The sequence below is a fragment of the Rutidosis leptorrhynchoides genome, chromosome 6 (assembly GCF_046630445.1).
Source record: "Rutidosis leptorrhynchoides isolate AG116_Rl617_1_P2 chromosome 6, CSIRO_AGI_Rlap_v1, whole genome shotgun sequence".
In the NCBI taxonomy this organism is placed as follows: domain Eukaryota; kingdom Viridiplantae; phylum Streptophyta; class Magnoliopsida; order Asterales; family Asteraceae; genus Rutidosis; species Rutidosis leptorrhynchoides.
Genome location: NC_092338.1, coordinates 157,271,642 through 157,295,565, shown reverse-complemented (window position 1 = coordinate 157,295,565; position 23,924 = coordinate 157,271,642).

Sequence of the window (23,924 nt, the reverse complement as noted above, 5' to 3'; positions counted from 1 at the left end):
AATTAATTAAATGATCGTAAAAGATGTCGTATAAACGTCACTAAATAGAACATACATAATCATTTTAATAATTATTAGATTAACTAATTTGAAGATAGGTTCGAAATATTCTAATGAGTTGTAATTCGATTAGACAATACCCCTATCTATTAATAGTCAATAATCCAATGTCCACAAGTGTCGGTCTTTTGTCCAAACCTTAATTATGGTACAAAATCTAATAACCCCGTCTTTAATATTTAGTCTAACATCATGATTACTTGGGCTTAAATAAGCATAATAATAACTTAGTTACGAGACATTAATTTAAAAAGGAAGAACATAGCTTACAGTGGTGATTAATCGCGTAGCGTTATACGGACAGAGTTCCGTCTTATAAAACCTTAAAACATTTCTTACAATAACCCAATTATTATTAAACTTAAATTAAACTTTAAATTATAAATATATATATATATATATATATATATATATATATATATATATATATATATATATATATATATATACAGAGAAGGAAAAGAAAAAGATGTGTGTAAAATTCGTCCAAAAACTGCTCGATTTATAGACTTGGCCAGGATTTTTTGTCATAACCCGTCCTTAACCATAAGAACGTGTTAGATAACGTATGATTTCATTGCGAGGTATTGACCTCTATATGCGACATTTTTAAAAAGGAAAACTGCATATATTATACATTACAAACCAAACCATTATTTTTGTTACAAGCTTTAGACAATAAAAAGATGATTATCGTTTAACGATAATCTTCGACTTACAAACTTTACAAATGATAATAACAACACGATTTCTAGCATATTTTACAACACACGTCCTCGGATATGCAGTTTTATTTTTGACACAAATATGAGTACGCATGATCCTGCTTAGATTCAACATAATGCAGCGGAAGCTTTAATTATCACCTGAGAATAAACATGTTTAAAAACGTCAACATAAAGTTGGTGAGATATAGGTTTAGTGCGCAGCAATATATATATATAGACCACAAGATTTCGTATATAAACATTTCAATAAAAATATTCTAAGTGGTTGAGCACTTGGTAACCATACTTAACATTTTCACGTCGCATATTCCCTTTAATATGAAATCTTACTACACCGTACCAAGTGTAGTCACAAAACGAAGTACTGTGCAACCGTTGAATACTGGTCGTCCAGTCCGGTTGGGGTTGTCAGGCCCGATAGATCTATCAACAGGATTCGCGTTTACAATACCGCTGTAAATATTAGTTACCAAGCTACAGGGAAGTATGCCAGTGGTACAACTCAACGTAGAACATATTTTTCAGTTACTTGTGTCCATATCGTAAAACATAAAATACATGTATTCTCATCCCGAAATATTTAGAGTTTAAAAGTGGGACTATATACTCACTCTTGTCTTGATGATATATATATTTTGACTCGGTCTTCCGGTTGATATCACGAACCTATCCATATATAATATATCAATATGTTTTCATTTTAAAACAAACGTTATATATATATATACTTGTTATACTTTTAATATTTTGAATATTTCCTTAGTCCGTAGTTAGCATTCCGATGTTAGTAATTCAATTTTTAATGGTTCATTTTTAGATGTTTAATATACCCGCAATAAACAAAACCCCCAACGAAATAAATAAAACCCCATCGTATATGTATTGGTCGAGATTAATCTTGACCCATGGTACCGGTGTTGTCAAATGACGTGTTGCGTACATAAAGTACCGGTGTTGTCAAATGACGTGTTGCGTACAAACATGGGATCTTATGATTAATCTTCTCGTATTGTTTACGGGTGATCCTGAACCATATAAAATTGAATTATAAGTACATATATATAAAATATCATGTTATCTTAGAAATATGTGATTTATATCATTTTTTTCCAATTGATCCCGTAGTTGAAATGATCTAGGATAACCAATTTTGTTTCGGTCATAGTTTCTTCGTTACAAATCCGTTTTCGTTGATTCAAATTGCCATCTTCTTGGATCGAGTTCTTCTTTAAGACTAGGAACTGTAAATACCTTGGTTTGTATTCAAAATCATACGGCATAAGTGAAACATTAGTGAAACATATGAAGTTAAACATTTTTGTTACAACAAAATCATTTAATGACCATTTTTCTAAAAATACTTATACTTTGAAAAACCAAGTTTTACCTTGTTAAATTAGTATATACATAAGTTATATTACAGGTCTTGAAGTATTTTAAAAGTTAAGTTAGAAGGATCTATTTAGTTTGCAAACAAGTTTGAAAACATTCAAACTATGTTCTTGTTGTTAAACTTTTGTACCACAAAATAAGATAGCTATATATATATGAATCGAATAAGGTTATGAACATAGATTCTACCTCAAGTTCCTTGGATAAGTTTGCTGTAAAAGAGAAGTAAGAAGCTAGAATCAAAAGGGTGATAGAAGTGGATGAAAGATTGGAAGTAAGTTGGTGTTCTTGGAAGGTTTTCTTGAAGTGTTTTTGTATGGTTTTCTTATGGTGTTTTAGTATGGTTTTTGAAGCTAGATCTTTATGGAACTTTGCTGGATTGTTATGGAGTTTAGAGAGTAAGAAAGAGTGTGTGTTTTTAGTTAAGAGATTGAAGTAAAAATGAATCAAAAATGATGATACATATATACTCCTAAAAATGTGATCTTTAAGGATAACATGACAAAATTCTAGTTTGTATTTTTGTAATTAGTCTTGCAATGATTCAAAAGTAATTACCTTATACATAAGGCATGAATAAGGGCTGGTTAGGTGGTGATTTGATGTGTATATACCAATAGTAAATACGTATAGAAGCTTGGTATGATACGAGTACAAATACTCTAGGTATACGTATAGAAATTTTGTGAAAAATGGAATGAGGATTCAAATATAGCTATCTTTTGTGAATACACTTATATGATTTTATGTATTTAAGTTCTTAAAAGTGATTAAATACATTACTTATACAATATATGTATAAACATTATAGTCTTAAGTATTTAAGTCAAATAACGTTACGTATTGTTATCGTTTTGAAAACTTAAGTTAGTAGTTTCAAAATACACATATAACTTGTTGTTATTAATACAAAATGAGATATTAAAACATTCATTAATCATGTTAAATATGTATATATACATATATATACACAAACGTATAATTATCATATATTGTATAGTTCGTGATATCATCGGTCAAACTAGACGGTCAAACGTTGTGTAAAACTCTTTTCGGAAATATAAGTCTCGACAATTTGGATTGCTTATCATGTTGGCAAGGTTTAATTTATGTAAATATTAATCTTATAAGTATAGTATGATCGAAAAAGTGCGGGTCGTTACATTACCTCCCCGTTAAATAAATTTCGTCCCGAAATTTTTAAAATTGTACCTATTTTGCGTCATCGAGAAACAAATGCGGATACTTTCGTTTCATCTGATCCTCTCGTTCCCAAGTAAACTCGGGACCTCTTCTAGCATTCCAACGAACCTTAACAATCGGTATATTACTCTGTTTGAGCTGTTTAACTTCACGGTCCATGATTTCGATTGGTTCTTCGACGAATTGTAGTTTCTCGTCGACATGAATTTCTTCAAGAGGAATGGTGAGGTCTTCCTTTGCAAGACACTTCTTCAGGTTTGAGACGTGAAAGGTATTATGTACTCCAGCGAGTTGTTGCGGTAACTCGAGTCGATAAGCTACCGGTCCAATGCGTTCGATGATCTTGAACGGGCCTACGTACCTTGGGTTCAGTTTACCCCTTTTGCCGAAACGTATTACACCTTTCCAAGGTGACACCTTTAGCATAACCATGTCCCCGACCTGAAACTCTAATGGTTTCCTTCGAACATCGGCGTAGCTCTTTTGGCGACTACGGGCTGTTTTCAATCTCTCCTTGATTTGCACTATCTTCTCAGTCGTTTCATGTATGATCTCGGGACCAGTTAAATGTCGATCTCCTACTTCATTCCAACAGATAGGAGATCTACACTTCCTTCCGTACAATGCTTCGAATGGCGCAGCTCCAATGCTCGCATGATAACTATTATTATACGAGAATTCTGCTAACGGTAGGTATTTATCCCATCCGTTTCCAAAATCGATCACACATGCCCTGAGCATGTCTTCGAGAGTCTGAATCGTTCTTTCACTCTGTCCATCGGTTTGTGGATGATATGCGGTACTCATATCCAACCGAGTTCCTAGTGCCTCCTGTAGTGATTGCCAAAACTTTGAGGTAAATCTACTATCACGATCGGATATAATGGAAATAGGTATTCCATGCCTTGAAACAACTTCCTTTATATACAATCGTAATAGTTTCTCCATTCTATCTGTTTCCTTTATAGGCAAGAAATGTGCAGACTTGGTGAGACGATCAACAATCACCCAAATGGTGTCGTATCCCCAGGCAGTCTTTGGTAACTTTGTGATGAAATCCATGGTAATACCATCCCATTTCCATTCTGGGATTTCTGGTTGTTGAAGTAACCCTGACGGCTTTTGATGTTCTGCTTTGACTTTGGAACAAGTTAAACATTCCCCAACATATGTTGCAACGTCTGTCTTCAAATTAGGCCACCAATAATGCGTCTTAAGATCTTGGTACATCTTTCCAACTCCAGGATGTATCGAATATCTTGTCTTATGTGCCTCGTTCAATATCAATTTCCTTAATACACCCAACTTCGGTACCCAAATACGATTTGCAAAATATCGAATTCCATCTTCCCGCATAACGAGTTGCTTCGCATACTTCTTCATTATTTCATTTCCTATATTTTCTTTAGTAAGTGCTTCTCGTTGAACTTCTTTGATTTGTGAGTTGAGATTCATGCGAATTTTTATATTCATCGCTCGTACTCGAATTGGTTCTCGTTCCTTTCTGCTTAGTGCGTCAGCCACCACATTCGCTTTCCCGGGATGATAACGAATTTCACAATCATAGTCGTTTATTAACTCGACCCACCTACGTTGCCTCATGTTCAATTGTTTCTGATCAAAAATATGTTGAAGGCTTTTATGATCAGTAAACACAGTGCATCTAACCCCATATAAGTAGTGTCTCCATATCTTTAACGCAAACACGACTGCTCCCAGTTCTAGATCATGCGTCGTATAATTCCGCTCGTGAATCTTCAATTGTCGAGATGCGTATGCAATAACTTTCTTTCGTTGCATAAGAACACAACCAAAACCTTGTCGCGAAGCGTCACAATATATTTCAAAATCATCGTTCCCTTCAGGTAACGATAAAATAGGCGCCGTAGTTAACTTCTTCTTCAGTAATTGAAATGCGTTCTCCTGCTCCGAGGTCCATTCGTATTTCTTCCCATTTTGCGTTAATGCTGTCAACGGCTTAGCTATTCGGGAAAAATCTTGAATAAACCTTCTATAATAACAGGCTAAACCCAAAAATTGACGTATCTGCGTTGGTGTCTTAGGAGTCTCCCATTTTTCAATAGCTTCAGTTTTTGCTGGATCAACCTGAATTCCTTCGCTATTAACAACGTGACCAAGAAATTGCACTTCTTTCAACCAGAAAGCACACTTAGAAAATTTAGCATAAAGTTGTTCTTTTCTTAACAACTCCAGTATCAACCTTAAATGCTCTTCATGCTCTTGCTCACTCTTGGAATAGATAAGAATATCATCAATGAAAACGATAACAAACTTATCTAAATACGGACTACAAACTCGATTCATGAGGTCCATGAATACAGCTGGCGCATTCGTCAATCCAAACGGCATAACCAAAAATTCGTAATGACCATAACGTGTCCGAAAAGCAGTTTTCGGTATATCTTCTTCTTTGACACGTAGTTGATGATAGCCCGATCTTAAGTCGATTTTCGAATAAACACATGATCCTTGCAATTGATCAAATAAGTCATCAATTCTCGATAGTGGATATCGATTCTTGATAGTTAACTTATTTAATTCACGATAGTCTATACACATCCTAAAAGATCCATCTTTCTTCTTAACAAACAAAATTGGAGCTCCCCACGGTGAAGTACTCGGTCGTATGAATCCACGGTCCAGTAATTCTTTTAACTGACTTTGAAGTTCTTTTAACTCGGACGGTGCAAGTCTATATGGCGCACGAGCCACTGGTGCAGCTCCTGGTACTAAATCTATTTGAAATTCTACCGATCTAAATGGAGGTAATCCCGGCAATTCTTCCGGAAAAACTTCAGGAAAATCTCTTGCCACAGGCACGTCGTTGATGCACTTTTCTTTCTTTTCGATTTTATTAACATGTGCTAAAATAGCGTAACATCCCTTTTCTAAACACTTCTTGGCTTTCAAACAGCTAATGAGTTTTAGCTTTGAATTACCCTTCTCTCCATAAATCATCACCGGTATTTTATCCTTACCAGGAATACGAATTGCCTTCTTAGCACAAACAACTTCCGCTCCTATTTTGGACATCCAGTCCATGCCGACTATTACATCAAAACCTCCTAATTCTACGGGTATTAAGTCGATTTTAAACGTTTCTCCGGCTAGATTTATTTCACAACCACGACAAATTTTATCGGCTTTAATTAGTTTACCATTAGCTAACTCAATCAAGTACTTAGCATCTAGAGGTAATGATGAACAATTCAGTTTAGTGTAAAAATTTCTACACACGTAACTTCTATCGGCGCCAGTATCAAATAAAATAGATGCTGATAAGTTATTAATGGTAAACGTACCCGTAACAAGCTCCGGGTCTTCTCGTGCCTCTCTAGCATTAATAACAAACGCTCTTCCACGTGCAGGTCCGCCATTCTGATTCGGGCACTGACTCTTATAGTGACCTTGTTTTCCACAACCAAAACAAGTAATGGTAGCCAAAGCAGTTCTATTTGCGTTGGTGGCAGGAGTCTTGTTGCCATTTGTAACGAGAGCCTTACAATCTTCCGCAAGATGACCTTGTCGATTACACTTGGTGCATAACACACTACAGTAACCAAAGTGATGTTTGTGGCAACGGTTGCATAAAGGACTTTGTCCTTTATAACCAAAACCTGAACCACTACTCGCACCTTTTGTGGTTTCTTGTTTCTTATAAGGTTGTTGTTGGTTACCTCGATCATAACTTCCATTCCACTTTTTCTTGTTTCCCAATACCTTCACCTCAGTATTGAATGCTTTCTTGTCCAAAATGACCTGATCCATTAGCTCGTTCGCCATGGTTATAGCTTCATGAATTGTCTTAGGTTTCGATGCTGTAACATTTGCCTTGACCTTTTTGGGCAAACCAGCTTTGTACATTTCAATCTTCCGTTCTTCGGTTGGAACCAATTCAGGACATAGCAAAACTAATTCCATGAATCGCTGGTTGTAGTTGGTGATTTCAGTACCAACCACCTTCAAACTTCGTAACTCATCTTCTAACTTAATAACCTCATTCCTTGGACAATACTCGGTGATTATCATTGCTTTGAATTCTTCCCATGGAGTATCATAAGCTACATCTCCTCCTACCGCCTTCACATAATTCTTCCACCATGTGAGTGCACTATCTTGTAAAGTGCACGATGCAAACTTGGTCATGTCTTTTTCATCACAACCACTGATTTTAAACACCGTCTCCATCTTTTCTATCCATCGGGTTAAACCGATCGGCCCTTCCGTTCCACTGAATGATGAAGGCTTGCAAGCTTGAAACGTCTTGTAGGAGCATCCTACACGAGGATTTGGATTAACTGCAGCAGCTCTTGCAGCCTCAACCCATAACATTCTGTCGTTCACTCGCTGGTTGATGAGTTCCTCGAGTTCTTGTTCCGTCATTCGATTCAATCGCGCCATTTCCTAATGAAAGAAAATAATTATTCACATGGAATATTATAGATGTAGTGTGTATTTATAGTACATTTATAGCTTGTTAATAATATGAACCAGGTATTATTATAAAAGCCTTTTCTTCTTATTAGCGTTTTATAATTATATCTTGGGTAGTACCTACCCGTTAATGTTCATACTTAATAGCTTAGTACAGAATCAATTACTACAATCTAAATAATACTTAACCATGGAAAATTATTGCATTTCATACTTCAATATTTTACATATGCTTATCTTACATCGAACATTAAGCAAACCACACTATTAATATTATACAAAACATTATTCGGTTCCATGGTTTGACACAGCAGCGCATCGTTTGATCTATTTTCTAGGACGTTTAGACACAAAGATTTGCTTAACGCTTATCCTAACTGTCTGCCTATATTTTGGCTGTGGGACTGAAGAACTGGATGCCGGGACAGAACGAATAGGAATAGCGGGGATAGGGGTGGTAGTGTTGAGTGGAATTGGTGCCACATCATTCTCATTAAACTCGGGATTTGGATTTTCTAATTCATTAGCCTTTCGTTTCTTTCCTAGTTCGAACTCGTCTTTTGTAATTTCCTGTATTTCTTCCTCGGGTTCACTTTCCTCCTCGGGTTCACTTTCCTCCTCGGGTTCACTTTCCTCCTCGGGTTCACTTTCCTCCTCGGGTTCACTTTCCGGGTTCTTTATAGTTGGTTCATCCGGAATTTGTGAGTCTTCCCCAAGGATATCATTTTCGTCATCGGACAGGTTAATGACTGGAACGCCATCTGAAGATTCTGATTCGGAGTCGTTGATTGTGATAACAATTTTTGAGCTCGACATCTATCACACAACAACTAACCCATTAGTACTTATATAATATTTACATATAAATTTTAACCAACAGTGATAAGCAATGGTTTTTTTTTTTAAAACAGACCCGGTCAAAGTCCAGACTTTACTAATGTATCCTAACGACTTATCAGTTAGACACACTAATGCAAACCTGGTTCGCTAAGACCACCGCTCTGATACCACATGTCATAACCCGTCCTTAACCATAAGAACGTGTTAGATAACGTATGATTTCATTGCGAGGTATTGACCTCTATATGCGACATTTTTAAAAAGGAAAACTGCATATATTATACATTACAAACCAAACCATTATTTTTGTTACAAGCTTTAGACAATAAAAAGATGATTATCGTTTAACGATAATCTTCGACTTACAAACTTTACAAATGATAATAACAACACGATTTCTAGCATATTTTACAACACACGTCCTCGGATATGCAGTTTTATTTTTGACACAAATATGAGTACGCATGATCCTGCTTAGATTCAACATAATGCAGCGGAAGCTTTAATTATCACCTGAGAATAAACATGTTTAAAAACGTCAACATAAAGTTGGTGAGATATAGGTTTAGTGCGCAGCAATATATATATATAGACCACAAGATTTCGTATATAAACATTTCAATAAAAATATTCTAAGTGGTTGAGCACTTGGTAACCATACTTAACATTTTCACGTCGCATATTCCCTTTAATATGAAATCTTACTACACCGTACCAAGTGTAGTCACAAAACGAAGTACTGTGCAACCGTTGAATACTGGTCGTCCAGTCCGGTTGGGGTTGTCAGGCCCGATAGATCTATCAACAGGATTCGCGTTTACAATACCGCTGTAAATATTAGTTACCAAGCTACAGGGAAGTATGCCAGTGGTACAACTCAACGTAGAACATATTTTTCAGTTACTTGTGTCCATATCGTAAAACATAAAATACATGTATTCTCATCCCGAAATATTTAGAGTTTAAAAGTGGGACTATATACTCACTCTTGTCTTGATGATATATATATTTTGACTCGGTCTTCCGGTTGATATCACGAACCTATCCATATATAATATATCAATATGTTTTCATTTTAAAACAAACGTTATATATATATATACTTGTTATACTTTTAATATTTTGAATATTTCCTTAGTCCGTAGTTAGCATTCCGATGTTAGTAATTCAATTTTTAATGGTTCATTTTTAGATGTTTAATATACCCGCAATAAACAAAACCCCCAACGAAATAAATAAAACCCCATCGTATATGTATTGGTCGAGATTAATCTTGACCCATGGTACCGGTGTTGTCAAATGACGTGTTGCGTACATAAAGTACCGGTGTTGTCAAATGACGTGTTGCGTACAAACATGGGATCTTATGATTAATCTTCTCGTATTGTTTACGGGTGATCCTGAACCATATAAAATTGAATTATAAGTACATATATATAAAATATCATGTTATCTTAGAAATATGTGATTTATATCATTTTTTTCCAATTGATCCCGTAGTTGAAATGATCTAGGATAACCAATTTTGTTTCGGTCATAGTTTCTTCGTTACAAATCCGTTTTCGTTGATTCAAATTGCCATCTTCTTGGATCGAGTTCTTCTTTAAGACTATGAACTGTAAATACCTTGGTTTGTATTCAAAATCATACGGCATAAGTGAAACATTAGTGAAACATATGAAGTTAAACATTTTTGTTACAACAAAATCATTTAATGACCATTTTTCTAAAAATACTTATACTTTGAAAAACCAAGTTTTACCTTGTTAAATTAGTATATACATAAGTTATATTACAGGTCTTGAAGTATTTTAAAAGTTAAGTTAGAAGGATCTATTTAGTTTGCAAACAAGTTTGAAAACATTCAAACTATGTTCTTGTTGTTAAACTTTTGTACCACAAAATAAGATAGCTATATATATATGAATCGAATAAGGTTATGAACATAGATTCTACCTCAAGTTCCTTGGATAAGTTTGCTGTAAAAGAGAAGTAAGAAGCTAGAATCAAAAGGGTGATAGAAGTGGATGAAAGATTGGAAGTAAGTTGGTGTTCTTGGAAGGTTTTCTTGAAGTGTTTTTGTATGGTTTTCTTATGGTGTTTTAGTATGGTTTTTGAAGCTAGATCTTTATGGAACTTTGCTGGATTGTTATGGAGTTTAGAGAGTAAGAAAGAGTGTGTGTTTTTAGTTAAGAGATTGAAGTAAAAATGAATCAAAAATGATGATACATATATACTCCTAAAAATGTGATCTTTAAGGATAACATGACAAAATTCTAGTTTGTATTTTTGTAATTAGTCTTGCAATGATTCAAAAGTAATTACCTTATACATAAGGCATGAATAAGGGCTGGTTAGGTGGTGATTTGATGTGTATATACCAATAGTAAATACGTATAGAAGCTTGGTATGATACGAGTACAAATACTCTAGGTATACGTATAGAAATTTTGTGAAAAATGGAATGAGGATTCAAATATAGCTATCTTTTGTGAATACACTTATATGATTTTATGTATTTAAGTTCTTAAAAGTGATTAAATACATTACTTATACAATATATGTATAAACATTATAGTCTTAAGTATTTAAGTCAAATAACGTTACGTATTGTTATCGTTTTGAAAACTTAAGTTAGTAGTTTCAAAATACACATATAACTTGTTGTTATTAATACAAAATGAGATATTAAAACATTCATTAATCATGTTAAATATGTATATATACATATATATACACAAACGTATAATTATCATATATTGTATAGTTCGTGATATCATCGGTCAAACTAGACGGTCAAACGTTGTGTAAAACTCTTTTCGGAAATATAAGTCTCGACAATTTGGATTGCTTATCATGTTGGCAAGGTTTAATTTATGTAAATATTAATCTTATAAGTATAGTATGATCGAAAAAGTGCGGGTCGTTACATTACCTCCCCGTTAAATAAATTTCGTCCCGAAATTTTTAAAATTGTACCTATTTTGCGTCATCGAGAAACAAATGCGGATACTTTCGTTTCATCTGATCCTCTCGTTCCCAAGTAAACTCGGGACCTCTTCTAGCATTCCAACGAACCTTAACAATCGGTATATTACTCTGTTTGAGCTGTTTAACTTCACGGTCCATGATTTCGATTGGTTCTTCGACGAATTGTAGTTTCTCGTCGACATGAATTTCTTCAAGAGGAATGGTGAGGTCTTCCTTTGCAAGACACTTCTTCAGGTTTGAGACGTGAAAGGTATTATGTACTCCAGCGAGTTGTTGCGGTAACTCGAGTCGATAAGCTACCGGTCCAATGCGTTCGATGATCTTGAACGGGCCTACGTACCTTGGGTTCAGTTTACCCCTTTTGCCGAAACGTATTACACCTTTCCAAGGTGACACCTTTAGCATAACCATGTCCCCGACCTGAAACTCTAATGGTTTCCTTCGAACATCGGCGTAGCTCTTTTGGCGACTACGGGCTGTTTTCAATCTCTCCTTGATTTGCACTATCTTCTCAGTCGTTTCATGTATGATCTCGGGACCAGTTAAATGTCGATCTCCTACTTCATTCCAACAGATAGGAGATCTACACTTCCTTCCGTACAATGCTTCGAATGGCGCAGCTCCAATGCTCGCATGATAACTATTATTATACGAGAATTCTGCTAACGGTAGGTATTTATCCCATCCGTTTCCAAAATCGATCACACATGCCCTGAGCATGTCTTCGAGAGTCTGAATCGTTCTTTCACTCTGTCCATCGGTTTGTGGATGATATGCGGTACTCATATCCAACCGAGTTCCTAGTGCCTCCTGTAGTGATTGCCAAAACTTTGAGGTAAATCTACTATCACGATCGGATATAATGGAAATAGGTATTCCATGCCTTGAAACAACTTCCTTTATATACAATCGTAATAGTTTCTCCATTCTATCTGTTTCCTTTATAGGCAAGAAATGTGCAGACTTGGTGAGACGATCAACAATCACCCAAATGGTGTCGTATCCCCAGGCAGTCTTTGGTAACTTTGTGATGAAATCCATGGTAATACCATCCCATTTCCATTCTGGGATTTCTGGTTGTTGAAGTAACCCTGACGGCTTTTGATGTTCTGCTTTGACTTTGGAACAAGTTAAACATTCCCCAACATATGTTGCAACGTCTGTCTTCAAATTAGGCCACCAATAATGCGTCTTAAGATCTTGGTACATCTTTCCAACTCCAGGATGTATCGAATATCTTGTCTTATGTGCCTCGTTCAATATCAATTTCCTTAATCCACCCAACTTCGGTACCCAAATACGATTTGCAAAATATCGAATTCCATCTTCCCGCATAACGAGTTGCTTCGCATACTTCTTCATTATTTCATTTCCTATATTTTCTTTAGTAAGTGCTTCTCGTTGAACTTCTTTGATTTGTGAGTTGAGATTCATGCGAATTTTTATATTCATCGCTCGTACTCGAATTGGTTCTCGTTCCTTTCTGCTTAGTGCGTCAGCCACCACATTCGCTTTCCCGGGATGATAACGAATTTCACAATCATAGTCGTTTATTAACTCGACCCACCTACGTTGCCTCATGTTCAATTGTTTCTGATCAAAAATATGTTGAAGGCTTTTATGATCAGTAAACACAGTGCATCTAACCCCATATAAGTAGTGTCTCCATATCTTTAACGCAAACACGACTGCTCCCAGTTCTAGATCATGCGTCGTATAATTCCGCTCGTGAATCTTCAATTGTCGAGATGCGTATGCAATAACTTTCTTTCGTTGCATAAGAACACAACCAAAACCTTGTCGCGAAGCGTCACAATATATTTCAAAATCATCGTTCCCTTCAGGTAACGATAAAATAGGCGCCGTAGTTAACTTCTTCTTCAGTAATTGAAATGCGTTCTCCTGCTCCGAGGTCCATTCGTATTTCTTCCCATTTTGCGTTAATGCTGTCAACGGCTTAGCTATTCGGGAAAAATCTTGAATAAACCTTCTATAATAACCGGCTAAACCCAAAAATTGACGTATCTGCGTTGGTGTCTTAGGAGTCTCCCATTTTTCAATAGCTTCAGTTTTTGCTGGATCAACCTGAATTCCTTCGCTATTAACAACGTGACCAAGAAATTGCACTTCTTTCAACCAGAAAGCACACTTAGAAAATTTAGCATAAAGTTGTTCTTTTCTTAACAACTCCAGTATCAACCTTAAATGCTCTTCATGCTCTTGCTCACTCTTGGAATAGATAAGAATATCATCAATGAAAACGATAACAAACTTATCTAAATACGGACTACAAACTCGATTCATGAGGTCCATGAATACAGCTGGCGCATTCGTCAATCCAAACGGCATAACCAAAAATTCGTAATGACCATAACGTGTCCGAAAAGCAGTTTTCGGTATATCTTCTTCTTTGACACGTAGTTGATGATAGCCCGATCTTAAGTCGATTTTCGAATAAACACATGATCCTTGCAATTGATCAAATAAGTCATCAATTCTCGATAGTGGATATCGATTCTTGATAGTTAACTTATTTAATTCACGATAGTCTATACACATCCTAAAAGATCCATCTTTCTTCTTAACAAACAAAATTGGAGCTCCCCACGGTGAAGTACTCGGTCGTATGAATCCACGGTCCAGTAATTCTTTTAACTGACTTTGAAGTTCTTTTAACTCGGACGGTGCAAGTCTATATGGCGCACGAGCCACTGGTGCAGCTCCTGGTACTAAATCTATTTGAAATTCTACCGATCTAAATGGAGGTAATCCCGGCAATTCTTCCGGAAAAACTTCAGGAAAATCTCTTGCCACAGGCACGTCGTTGATGCACTTTTCTTTCTTTTCGATTTTATTAACATGTGCTAAAATAGCGTAACATCCCTTTTCTAAACACTTCTTGGCTTTCAAACAGCTAATGAGTTTTAGCTTTGAATTACCCTTCTCTCCATAAATCATCACCGGTATTTTATCCTTACCAGGAATACGAATTGCCTTCTTAGCACAAACAACTTCCGCTCCTATTTTGGACATCCAGTCCATGCCGACTATTACATCAAAACCTCCTAATTCTACGGGTATTAAGTCGATTTTAAACGTTTCTCCGGCTAGATTTATTTCACAACCACGACAAATTTTATCGGCTTTAATTAGTTTACCATTAGCTAACTCAATCAAGTACTTAGCATCTAGAGGTAATGATGAACAATTCAGTTTAGTGTAAAAATTTCTACACACGTAACTTCTATCGGCGCCAGTATCAAATAAAATAGATGCTGATAAGTTATTAATGGTAAACGTACCCGTAACAAGCTCCGGGTCTTCTCGTGCCTCTCTAGCATTAATAACAAACGCTCTTCCACGTGCAGGTCCGCCATTCTGATTCGGGCACTGACTCTTATAGTGACCTTGTTTTCCACAACCAAAACAAGTAATGGTAGCCAAAGCAGTTCTATTTGCGTTGGTGGCAGGAGTCTTGTTGCCATTTGTAACGAGAGCCTTACAATCTTCCGCAAGATGACCTTGTCGATTACACTTGGTGCATAACACACTACAGTAACCAAAGTGATGTTTGTGGCAACGGTTGCATAAAGGACTTTGTCCTTTATAACCAAAACCTGAACCACTACTCGCACCTTTTGTGGTTTCTTGTTTCTTATAAGGTTGTTGTTGGTTACCTCGATCATAACTTCCATTCCACTTTTTCTTGTTTCCCAATACCTTCACCTCAGTATTGAATGCTTTCTTGTCCAAAATGACCTGATCCATTAGCTCGTTCGCCATGGTTATAGCTTCATGAATTGTCTTAGGTTTCGATGCTGTAACATTTGCCTTGACCTTTTTGGGCAAACCAGCTTTGTACATTTCAATCTTCCGTTCTTCGGTTGGAACCAATTCAGGACATAGCAAAACTAATTCCATGAATCGCTGGTTGTAGTTGGTGATTTCAGTACCAACCACCTTCAAACTTCGTAACTCATCTTCTAACTTAATAACCTCATTCCTTGGACAATACTCGGTGATTATCATTGCTTTGAATTCTTCCCATGGAGTATCATAAGCTACATCTCCTCCTACCGCCTTCACATAATTCTTCCACCATGTGAGTGCACTATCTTGTAAAGTGCACGATGCAAACTTGGTCATGTCTTTTTCATCACAACCACTGATTTTAAACACCGTCTCCATCTTTTCTATCCATCGGGTTAAACCGATCGGCCCTTCCGTTCCACTGAATGATGAAGGCTTGCAAGCTTGAAACGTCTTGTAGGAGCATCCTACACGAGGATTTGGATTAACTGCAGCAGCTCTTGCAGCCTCAACCCATAACATTCTGTCATTCACTCGCTGGTTGATGAGTTCCTCGAGTTCTTGTTCCGTCATTCGATTCAATCGCGCCATTTCCTAATGAAAGAAAATAATTATTCACATGGAATATTATAGATGTAGTGTGTATTTATAGTACATTTATAGCTTGTTAATAATATGAACCAGGTATTATTATAAAAGCCTTTTCTTCTTATTAGCGTTTTATAATTATATCTTGGGTAGTACCTACCCGTTAATGTTCATACTTAATAGCTTAGTACAGAATCAATTACTACAATCTAAATAATACTTAACCATGGAAAATTATTGCATTTCATACTTCAATATTTTACATATGCTTATCTTACATCGAACATTAAGCAAACCACACTATTAATATTATACAAAACATTATTCGGTTCCATGGTTTGACACAGCAGCGCATCGTTTGATCTATTTTCTAGGACGTTTAGACACAAAGATTTGCTTAACGCTTATCCTAACTGTCTGCCTATATTTTGGCTGTGGGACTGAAGAACTGGATGCCGGGACAGAACGAATAGGAATAGCGGGGATAGGGGTGGTAGTGTTGAGTGGAATTGGTGCCACATCATTCTCATTAAACTCGGGATTTGGATTTTCTAATTCATTAGCCTTTCGTTTCTTTCCTAGTTCGAACTCGTCTTTTGTAATTTCCTGTATTTCTTCCTCGGGTTCACTTTCCTCCTCGGGTTCACTTTCCTCCTCGGGTTCACTTTCCTCCTCGGGTTCACTTTCCTCCTCGGGTTCACTTTCCGGGTTCTTTATAGTTGGTTCATCCGGAATTTGTGAGTCTTCCCCAAGGATATCATTTTCGTCATCGGACAGGTTAATGACTGGAACGCCATCTGAAGATTCTGATTCGGAGTCGTTGATTGTGATAACAATTTTTGAGCTCGACATCTATCACACAACAACTAACCCATTAGTACTTATATAATATTTACATATAAATTTTAACCAACAGTGATAAGCAATGGTTTTTTTTTTTTAAAACAGACCCGGTCAAAGTCCAGACTTTACTAATGTATCCTAACGACTTATCAGTTAGACACACTAATGCAAACCTGGTTCGCTAAGACCACCGCTCTGATACCACATGTCATAACCCGTCCTTAACCATAAGAACGTGTTAGATAACGTATGATTTCATTGCGAGGTATTGACCTCTATATGCGACATTTTTAAAAAGGAAAACTGCATATATTATACATTACAAACCAAACCATTATTTTTGTTACAAGCTTTAGACAATAAAAAGATGATTATCGTTTAACGATAATCTTCGACTTACAAACTTTACAAATGATAATAACAACACGATTTCTAGCATATTTTACAACACACGTCCTCGGATATGCAGTTTTATTTTTGACACAAATATGAGTACGCATGATCCTGCTTAGATTCAACATAATGCAGCGGAAGCTTTAATTATCACCTGAGAATAAACATGTTTAAAAACGTCAACATAAAGTTGGTGAGATATAGGTTTAGTGCGCAGCAATATATATATATAGACCACAAGATTTCGTATATAAACATTTCAATAAAAATATTCTAAGTGGTTGAGCACTTGGTAACCATACTTAACATTTTCACGTCGCATATTCCCTTTAATATGAAATCTTACTACACCGTACCAAGTGTAGTCACAAAACGAAGTACTGTGCAACCGTTGAATACTGGTCGTCCAGTCCGGTTGGGGTTGTCAGGCCCGATAGATCTATCAACAGGATTCGCGTTTACAATACCGCTGTAAATATTAGTTACCAAGCTACAGGGAAGTATGCCAGTGGTACAACTCAACGTAGAACATATTTTTCAGTTACTTGTGTCCATATCGTAAAACATAAAATACATGTATTCTCATCCCGAAATATTTAGAGTTTAAAAGTGGGACTATATACTCACTCTTGTCTTGATGATATATATATTTTGACTCGGTCTTCCGGTTGATATCACGAACCTATCCATATATAATATATCAATATGTTTTCATTTTAAAACAAACGTTATATATATATATACTTGTTATACTTTTAATATTTTGAATATTTCCTTAGTCCGTAGTTAGCATTCCGATGTTAGTAATTCAATTTTTAATGGTTCATTTTTAGATGTTTAATATACCCGCAATAAACAAAACCCCCAACGAAATAAATAAAACCCCATCGTATATGTATTGGTCGAGATTAATCTTGACCCATGGTACCGGTGTTGTCAAATGACGTGTTGCGTACATAAAGTACCGGTGTTGTCAAATGACGTGTTGCGTACAAACATGGGATCTTATGATTAATCTTCTCGTATTGTTTACGGGTGATCCTGAACCATATAAAATTGAATTATAAGTACATATATATAAAATATCATGTTATCTTAGAAATATGTGATTTATATCATTTTTTTCCAATTGATCCCGTAGTTGAAATGATCTAGGATAACCAATTTTGTTTCGGTCATAGTTTCTTCGTTACAAATCCGTTTTCGTTGATTCAAATTGCCATCTTCTTGGATCGAGTTCTTCTTTAAGACTATGAACTGTAAATACCTTGGTTTGTATTCAAAATCATACGGCATAAGTGAAACATTAGTGAAACATATGAAGTTAAACATTTTTGTTACAACAAAATCATTTAATGACCATTTTTCTAAAAATACTTATACTTTGAAAAACCAAGTTTTACCTTGTTAAATTAGTATATACATAAGTTATATTACAGGTCTTGAAGTATTTTAAAAGTTAAGTTAGAAGGATCTATTTAGTTTGCAAACAAGTTTGAAAACATTCAAACTATGTTCTTGTTGTTAAACTTTTGTACCACAAAATAAGATAGCTATATATATATGAATCGAATAAGGTTATGAACATAGATTCTACCTCAAGTTCCTTGGATAAGTTTGCTGTAAAAGAGAAGTAAGAAGCTAGAATCAAAAGGGTGATAGAAGTGGATGAAAGATTGGAAGTAAGTTGGTGTTCTTGGAAGGTTTTCTTGAAGTGTTTTTGTATGGTTTTCTTATGGTGTTTTAGTATGGTTTTTGAAGCTAGATCTTTATGGAACTTTGCTGGATTGTTATGGAGTTTAGAGAGTAAGAAAGAGTGTGTGTTTTTAGTTAAGAGATTGAAGTAAAAATGAATCAAAAATGATGATACATATATACTCCTAAAAATGTGATCTTTAAGGATAACATGACAAAATTCTAGTTTGTATTTTTGTAATTAGTCTTGCAATGATTCAAAAGTAATTACCTTATACATAAGGCATGAATAAGGGCTGGTTAGGTGGTGATTTGATGTGTATATACCAATAGTAAATACGTATAGAAGCTTGGTATGATACGAGTACAAATACTCTAGGTATACGTATAGAAATTTTGTGAAAAATGGAATGAGGATTCAAATATAGCTATCTTTTGTGAATACACTTATATGATTTTATGTATTTAAGTTCTTAAAAGTGATTAAATACATTACTTATACAATATATGTATAAACATTATAGTCTTAAGTATTTAAGTCAAATAACGTTACGTATTGTTATCGTTTTGAAAACTTAAGTTAGTAGTTTCAAAATACACATATAACTTGTTGTTATTAATACAAAATGAGATATTAAAACATTCATTAATCATGTTAAATATGTATATATACATATATATACACAAACGTATAATTATCATATATTGTATAGTTCGTGATATCATCGGTCAAACTAGACGGTCAAACGTTGTGTAAAACTCTTTTCGGAAATATAAGTCTCGACAATTTGGATTGCTTATCATGTTGGCAAGGTTTAATTTATGTAAATATTAATCTTATAAGTATAGTATGATCGAAAAAGTGCGGGTCGTTACATTTTTCCTCCATGCGATCGCATGGATTTTAGGCATCCTGGCCATCCGATCGCATGGCCAGCTGGATCCAGCCCAATCACTTTGTTTTCTAGTTTTGCCGATGTTTAATTATATAATATATATATATATATATATATATATATATATATATATATATATATATATATATATATATATATATATATATATATATAATTTTAAGAATTATTTATATATTATATTGTATTTGTGTGCATAGTTGACTTGTAATTTTAGATCCGTTGCGTCGCGCATTGAGAGTTGACTCTGGTCCCGGTTTCGGATTTTCAAACGTCCTTGCGTACTATTTAATATCTTGTACTTTGCGTTTTGCGGCTCGTACTCTTGTAACTTTTAGACGTTTCTTTTCAATAAATTGAACCACTTGGATTGTATTTTGTACTTTTGAGCTTTTTGGTCATTTGCGTCTTCAAATCGTCGTTTTCTTCTTTTGTCTTCGCACTTATTTATTTAAACGAATATTACATAAAAATAGAACAATTACAACTAAAAGCTTTATATATTGGAAGGATATTGTGCCTAAATATATGTTCATTTGGAGCACTATCAGCTTCTTCTCGGGAGGACACTCCGCGGTACGGAAGGCCCCCTCGATGTTGGAGATCCAACATGTACTTTTCAACGGATCCCTTACCCCATTAAACATAGGGGCTGAGCATCCTTGAAGTTTTTGTAATGGAAGTTTCGCCTTCCATGCCCACCATTGCCATCACCCCCTTCGCCCAGAGGATGAATGTTTCTAGCTTCTAATGCCTCTTCAATTGCGGCATTCATTCGCTCATTGATTAACTCGGTTACTTGCCCATCAACCGATTCTTGGAAAACCTTTTGGACATCCTCAAGAAATTCCGCTCTTTGCTTTTTAATGTTGGCCTCAACTTTGGCCGTAAACTCGAGGTACTCGCTCGTACCTCCTTCATGGTTCTCGGGTCCGTTTCTCGTCTTCATACTATAAAACGGAAATAGATTAAACAATGAAACGAAAGGACACAACATAATATTCATATACACCTCACCGCCCCATCTTGCTTAACAATCGTCGTACATCGCTTGTTTGACACGATTTGAACCCGTAACAATAGTAGCTAATCATTGTTACGCGAGCACGTCGCATTAACTCGCTAGTACAACGTCTATCTCGCTTGATGATTGCAAAACACAACACAAAACAATTAGCGCATAGTTAGTTCACCTAAATCTAGGCACTAACCAATCCCCGGTCCGACCCGTCTCCTACAAGTGGAGCTTAACGCGCATACACAATAAAGTCTAAGTCTAGGCACCTATCTCAAGTCGCCTAAATCCCTTAGACCATGCTCTGATACCACTTGTAACAACCCAACCAGTTATCCAAATGAAAACGCGAAATAAATTTTTTTTTTTTATTACAGTGTAGTGCGCGGCGCGCAGCACCTTAGGGTGCGCGGCGTGCACAGGCCAAATCAGCTTCTGTCCGGTTTTGTCAATTTTCAAATAAAGATCTCCCACTTCCCGACATATTTAGGTGAAACGCTTTTCACAACATGTTCTAATATGTAAAACTAACACGTTTCAATAATAAAACAAGTTTTACGAATCGGGCCCACATATGGCCGAAATACGAGTTTCATACAAAATATGAGTTTCGACCACACTAGTTTAAATTCCAAACGACACTATGAGCATGGTGTTTGGAGGTTAAACTACCCAAATCTCGGTCAAACTCCAAAAGCTATCACATCAAAAGCGTCCCCTATCAAACAAAGCGGGATCTCTAATTCAAACGAACGCCCTTACCCTTGTCCACGCCAGAGCCTATAAAAAGGTAAACAACGAGAGGGTAAGCAAAGCTTAGTAAGTGCAACAATTATACATACACATATATAACCCATCTATTTGCAATCGCAACCACTAAATACCTCATACGAAAATATAACTCAAATAGCATGCCGTCATACTCATAATGCTAACGACTCGTACACTATCACATCACCACATTAGTATATACTCAACACAATATATATATATATATATATATATATATATATATATATATATATATATATATATATATATATATATATATATATATATATATATATATATATATATCATGCTAAACAATATCCAACAACATAATATGGTTAACCATAACGCAATGGTGCTACCGGATCGTGGTTCACACCATACGCATTTGAGTCTCACTTGTTTATAGTGCTACCGACTCGTGGTTCACACTTTGGCGCTACCGGCTCGTGGTTCACGCCTCATTTTATAGTGCTACCGGCTCATGGTTCACAATTTATTTTATTGTGCTACCGGCTCGTAGTTCACACTTTGTTTTATAGTGCTACCGGCTCGTGGTTCACACTTGATGCTACCGGCTCGTGGTTCACATCATGACACTCGTCACATACATGCTATGGTACTACCGGCTCGTGGTTCATACCATAACATTCTCAAATAAATACGCCATATACATATACGCATAATTATTCCACTCACCTTAAGGATTCGGTGACGGTTTTATCCTTCCGCAAGCTTCAAAGCCAAGTACCTAATACAATAAGTACTCGATCAACACCCAAACTAGTTGGACTAACACCAACACCCTATTCAAGTGCATTTAATGACTTAATGCATTAAATCACCCATTTACACCAAAACCGTCCAATTAAGGTCAAGACCATCATTAATCACTAAAAGCTAGCGATTAAGGTCCAACAACACTAACTACCACGAAATCGGGTTATTTCACATCCATCTTTCCCAAATTAGGTCAATCATTACCCATTCGACCATTTTAAGTCAACACACCCATTCCGGGTCATTCACTACCCCAAGTAACACCAATTTACCAATTAACTAGGTGTGCTAGTAATTAACTAACCAATTAAGACTCATAAATACCAATTAACACTTTGAAACCCTCGGTTAGTTACTATTGAATCTTCATGACTCAATCTTTCCCAAGAACACCCAAAATCACCACAAATGGGTTTTATGTTCATCACTAACCCAAACCCTAACCCTTAAACAAATTAAAATAGGGAAATCAAAGTTAGAACATACCACCACAACCAAAACGTAGCTAACGGTTAGATGAACAACTTTAATGCTTGAGCTTTAACCCGGATCAAGCTTCTTTCTCCTTGATTCAAGCTTTCTCTCACTTAAAGGGTTTCTCTCTCTAAGATTAAAGTGGAATTGAAGATGATGTTGGTGGTTGTGTTGAATGTGCTTCAACCACCACAAATCTGGCCATAAGTGCCCTAAAACCGGCCCCATGTGAAAGGACCATAATGCCCCTCATTAAACTTTTATTTAAAAGCTGGAATCTGCCAACAGTGCAAGTGGTGCGGCGGGCACCCTTACCCTTGCACGGCGCGCACAAGGGCCTGGGCAGCCTCTGACCTCAGTTTGATTATATACAGCCCCCCACACTATATGCACCCTATTTACACTTCTGTACAGTGATTATTCGGGTCTTACACCAATGATGTCTCCGAATTGGCTTTGGCTGAATCCTTTGTTGTCTCACAAACCATTGAAAGAAAGATGAAAAGAAAAATGGAGAGGCGTCACATCTGAATCCTTTGTTGTCTCACAAACTTTTTTTGTCCTTTTTCTTTTAAGTTATACAGTATCGTTATAAAGATGTTTGTTTGACCTATGAGAACTATTGAGTCTGCTAAAAACAACTTTTGTACACTAAAGTTTGAATAAATAACACCTCTACCCTTTTGAGTGTCTCATGATATATTGTTATGTATAAATCACATTTATTTGGTTTATTAAAAAGCTAAACAAATTATTGAACATTTGTTAAACTGTAATAAAATTTAATGTTATTTTTATGGGCATTGATATATCCAAAATGAAAATTAATCCATCCACCACATAACTGCATTATGTAGTTGTACAGTACAAATACATAATGCACAATTTGTGATGGATAAAGTATTTTTTATTTTGGATGTATCACTCCCCTATTTTTATAGTTCTTTGATTCTTTTTAATCATTTGCGTGTT